General features: G+C 41.4%; 1 pseudogene; it reads right to left on the bottom strand.

The window, feature by feature from the left end:
• Positions 1-789: 789 nt before the first annotated feature.
• Positions 790-4,737, bottom strand: LOC132657558 (craniofacial development protein 2-like; annotated as a pseudogene).
• Between the last annotated feature and the right edge of the window lie 707 nt (positions 4,738-5,444).

The raw sequence follows: 5,444 nt of genomic DNA on the forward strand, positions 1-5,444 counted from the left end.
GTTTGAGCATTCTTTGGCATTGCCTTTCTTTGGAATTGGAATGAAAACTGACCTTTTCCAGTCCTGTGGCCACTGCTGAGTTTTCCAAATTTGCTGGCATATTGAGTGCAGCACTTTCACAGCATCATCTTTCAGGATCTGAAATAGCTCAACTGGAATGCCATCACCTCCACTAGCTTTGTTCATAGTGATGCTTTCTAAGGCCCACTTGACTTCACCTTCCGTGATGTCTGGCTCTAGATGAGTGATCACATCATCATGACTATCTGGGTCATGAAGATCTTTTTTGTACAGTTCTTCTGTGTATTCTTGCCACCTCTTCTTAATATCTTCTGGTTCTGTTAGGTCCAGACCATTTCTGTCCTTTATCGAGCCCATCTTTGCCTGAAATGTTCCCTTGGTATCTCTAATTTTCTTGAAGAGATCTCTAGTCTTTCCCAATCTGCTGTTTTCCTCTATTTCTTTGCATTGATCACTGAAGAAGGCTTTCTTATCTCTCCTTGCTATTCTTTGGAACTCTGCATTCAGATGCCTATATCTTTCCTTTTCTCCTTTGCTTTTCGCCTCTCTTCTCTTCACAGCTATTTGTAAGGCCTCTCCAGACAGCCATTTTGCTTTTTTGCATTTCTTTTCCATGGGGATGGTCTTGATCCCTGTCTCCTGCACAATGTCACGAACTTCATTCCATAGTTCATCAGGCACTCTATCTATAAGATCTAGGCCCTTAAATCTATTTCTCACTTCCACTCTATAATCATAAGGGATTTGTTTTAAGTTATACCTGAATGGTCTAGCGGTTTTCCCTACTTTCTTCAATTTAAATCTGAATTTGGTAATAAGGAGTTCATGATCTGAGCCACAGTCAGCTCCTGGTCTTGTTTTTGCTGACTGTATAGAGCTTCTCCATCTTTGGCTGCAAAGAATATAATCAATCTGATTTCGGTGTTGACCATCTGGTGATGTCCATGTGTAGAGTCTTCTCTTGTGTTGTTGGAAGAGGGTGTTTGCTATGACCAGTGCATTTTCTTGGCGAAACTCTATCAGTCTTTGCCCTGCCTCATTCCACATTCCAAGGCCAAATTTGCCTGTTACTCCAGGTGTTTCTTGACTTCCTACTTTTGCACTCCAGTCCCCTATAATGAAAAGGACATCTTTTTTGGGTGTTAGTTCTAGAAGGTCTTGTAGGTCTTCATAAAACCGTTCAACTTCAGCTTCTTCAGCATTACTGATTGGGGCATAGACTTGGATAACTGTGATATTGAACGGTTTGCCTTGGAAATGAACAGAGATCATTCTGTCGTTTTTGAGATTGCATCCAAGTACTGCATTTTGGACTCTTTTGTTGACCATGATGGAGACTCCATTTCTTCTGAGGGATTCCTGCCCGCAGTAGTAGATATAATGGTCATCTGAGTTAAATTCACCCATTCCAGTCCATTTTAGTTTGCTGATTCCTAGAATGTCGACATTCACCCTTGCCATCTCTTGTTTGACCACTTCCAATTTGCCTTGATTCATGGTCCTGACATTCCAGGTTCCTATGCAATAATGCTCTTTTCAGCATCGGATCTTTCTTCTAAAGCTCAACATTCAGAAAACGAAGATCATGGTATCTGGTCCTATCACTTCATGGGAAATAAATGGGGAAACAGTAGAAACAGTGTCAGACTTTATTTTTTTGGGCTCCAAAATCACTGCAGATGGTGACTGGAGCCATGAAATTAAAAGACGCTTACTCCTTGGAAGAAAAGTTGTGACCAACCTAGACAGCATATTCAAAAGCAGAGACATTACTTTGCCGACTAAGGTCCGTCTAGTCAAGGCTATGGTTTTTCCTGTGGTCATGTGTGGATGTGAGAGTTGGACTGTGAGGAAGACTGAGCGCCAAAGAATTGATGCGTTTGAACTGTGGTATTGGAGAAGTCCTTGAGAGTCCCTTGGACTGTAAGGAGATCCAACCAGCCCATTCTGAAGGAGATCAGCCCTGGGATTTCTTTGGAAGGAATGATGCTAAGGCTGAAGCTCCAGTACTTTGGACAGCTCATGCGAAGAGTTGACTCATTGGAAAAGACTCTGATGCTGGGAGGGATTGAGGGCAGGAGGAGAAGGGGACGACAGAGGATGAGATGGCTGGATGGCCTCATGGACTCGATGAACGTGAGTCTGAGTGAACTCCGGGAGATGATGTTGAACAGGGAGGCCTGGTGTGCTGTAATTCATGGGGTCGCAAAGAGTCGGACACGACTGAGCCACTGAACTGAACTGAATGCAATATTGCTCTTTACAGCATTGGATCTTGCTTCTATCACCAGTCACATCCAAAACTGGGTATTGTTTTTGCTTTGGCTCCATCCCTTCATTCTTTCTGGAGTTATTTCTCTACTGATCTCCAGTAGCATATTGGGCACCTAATGACCTGAGGAGTTCCTCTTTTGGTATCCTATCATATTGCCTTTTCATACTGTTCATGAAGGCAAGAATACTGAAGTGGCTTGCCATTCCCTTCTCCATTGGACCACGTTCTGTCAGACCTCTCCACCATGACCCGCCCATCTTGCGTTGCCCCGCAGGCATGGCTTGGTTTCATTGAGTTAGACAAGGCTGTGGTCCTAGTGTGATTAGATTGACTAGTTTTCTGTGCATATGGTTTCAGTGTGTCTGCCCTCTGATGCCCTCTTGCAACACCTACCATCTTACTTTGGTTTCTCTTACCTTGGGCATGGGTTATCTCTTCACGGCTGTTCCAGCAAAGCACAGCCACTGCTCCTTACCTTGGACGAGGAGTATCTCCTTACCGCCGCCATTCCTGACCTTCAACGTGAGATAGCTCCTCCCAGGCCTTCTCAATTAGGATCTGGGATTAACAAAATCCCCAGAGGATTCCTGGGGCCTGAAAGTTTGAGAAGCACTAGTCTACCCATGCTTTTGAAATCTTAATTACTATAGCTTTAATTATTGATGTCTGGTAAGTCACGTGCCCCTCTGTTCTTCCTGTTGAATTCATAGTTTAATTTGGGAAGGATGGGAAATTTTATGATAATTGAAGTCAACTCATAAATGCTTCATATTTCACGTTTTTAGAACTTGTGTTTTTCAGTAAACGCTGGCAATTTTATGCATAGAGATTTTGTATATCCTTTTTTAGTGGCTTTTATTCCTAGGAAAATCACAAGTTTCATTATTATTGAAAGTACTATTTTTTATTACATTTTCTCATTGTTGCAGGTATATTAGAATGTTATCTGTGCTTGCATATTTATCTAACAACTTTGCAGAATGTTTTTTATTAATGCTGACAGTGTTTCTACAGATTCTCTTTTTTCTTTTTTGTAGATAATAGTATTAGTTGTGAATAATAATAGCTTTGTTTCTTCCTTTCTTGTCTTTTCAGCTTCTATTTATTTTCCTCTTGTTGATCCACCAGCTAGGACTTTCAATATAATGCTGAGTAGAAGTAGTGAAGCAGTGATGATTTTCAGCCTGAACTTAAAGGAGATCCTTTACATCTCCAACATTAACTTAGGTGTTTACAGCTGTTTTCTGATGAAATGTTTTAAAAGGTTAAAGAAATTTTCTTAATTTTCTAGTTTGCTAAAATTAGATTTTTCCTAAAATTACAAATGACTATCAACTTTTATCGAGTGCTTTTTAATGCATCTACCAAACAGTTCAGTATGCATATAAAAAGGACTATGAGGGAATCCCCCCAAGTGGCAATTATATTGGAGTGGAGAGGTTCTAAGGCATTGTTTTCATCTGCTTTTCTGTTGGTAATACTATTTCATTGCTTCCTTTTTAAACTAGTTTTTCAGGGGACCCAGTTGTAGTGGTACGGGACCCAAATGAGGCATATTTTTCTGTTCCTTTTCAGGAGATTCATATTTCAGTGATGTTAAGGGGAGAATGGCCATAAAAATTCAGACCACACAAGTACTCAGTATTCAAAACGTACTTGAGCTCCTATGGTATGCCAGCTAGAAGCCAGGATAAAAAAAAAACACCATGTAAGATTGGGCTCTCACACTCAGAGAGTGAGCACTGTGTGGAGTCTAAAGTCCTAGAGTTAGTTTCCTTTTCATATGCAGTTAGTCTTGAGTAAACAACTTACTTAAGCTCTTTGAGTTTCAATTATCTCATTTGTGAAATGGAAATAGTAATAGAACAGTCTAACTAATTTTGCAATGATTAAGATGCTCTGGGCTATAAGTAATTCAATTTAAGCAATATGGAAAATATATTTCCTCACATAAAAAGAAGTCCTGATATTTCTGGGTTGGTTACCTCAGTAATCAATGACCCCATCAACGACTCAATTACTTTCCATTTCTTGGTTCTGACATTTTCTTTATGTCTTCTTGCTCTGAGGTTAATTCCTCTCCTAAATTGTAAATGATTGCCAAAGTTTCTGGCATCCAGAAATGATTGAGACGCACCTCCCTTTCCCCTACTCATTAGACTTCTCTTCCTGTCTCAGGGGCAGAATTTTATCCCACATCTATGCTGAAACCAATCACTCTAAGAGAAACGGACTCACAATAATTGATTTAGACCAACTGGGATACAGCTTTCCTTGAGTTACTCGGAAGAGTGGCAGACACCCAAATGAAGCTAGGGCTCAGTCAGCTGTGAAGAAAGGAATGGGTGGTTTGGTAGGCAGCAGGGGTGTCTGCTGCAGAGCTGTTGTCAGTCTGTAATGACATCATTTGTGTAAAACTCTTGGAATGTTACCTGGTGCATAGCAAATGCGCAATCAACATTTTCCAGGTGGCACTAGTGGTAAAGAACCCTACCTGCCAATGTAGGAGACGTAAGAGAGGCAGGTTCAATCCCTGGGTTGGGAAGATGCCCTGGAGAAGGGCACGACAACCCACTCCAGTATTCTAGCCTGGAGAATCCCATGGACAGAGGAACCTGGCGGTCCACAGTGAACAGAGTTGCAAAGAGTCGGACATGACTGTCACCACTTAGCACACAATCGATATTAGCTGTTAACATTTCCCATGTCTTTCACAATCACATTATCGATCTAGGCAAGTTTTTAAATATTGTATTTTTCTCCTGGTGTCGAATCACAGATGTAAGCAAGGTGGTCATAGGAGCACAAAGGATTCTTTAACCTGGTATGGAGAGAGTGAGGATGAGTGGAGAGTCCATCAGGAAAGGCTTCTCAGAGATGCCCTTGAGATGAGTCTTGAAAGACAAATAGGAGTAAGCAGATTAAAACAAAGAAGAGGGGATGGAGTGGGCATGGGACTGAGGCTAGGGACTTAGCTGCCCTACATACACTTGAAAGTGCCTAGGAAGGAAGAGGCTGAAAAAACCTTTATAGCTAGGTGTGCCCCAAGGGCGGGGTGATGTCAAGACCTTAAATACCTTAGGTAAATTGATCTGGAGCATATGTCCAAGTTTATAGTCTTGCTAGCAAAGAAAGCAGCAAGGAGACC

The sequence above is a fragment of the Ovis aries genome, chromosome 1, assembly GCF_016772045.2.
Source record: "Ovis aries strain OAR_USU_Benz2616 breed Rambouillet chromosome 1, ARS-UI_Ramb_v3.0, whole genome shotgun sequence".
Taxonomy (NCBI): domain Eukaryota; kingdom Metazoa; phylum Chordata; class Mammalia; order Artiodactyla; family Bovidae; genus Ovis; species Ovis aries.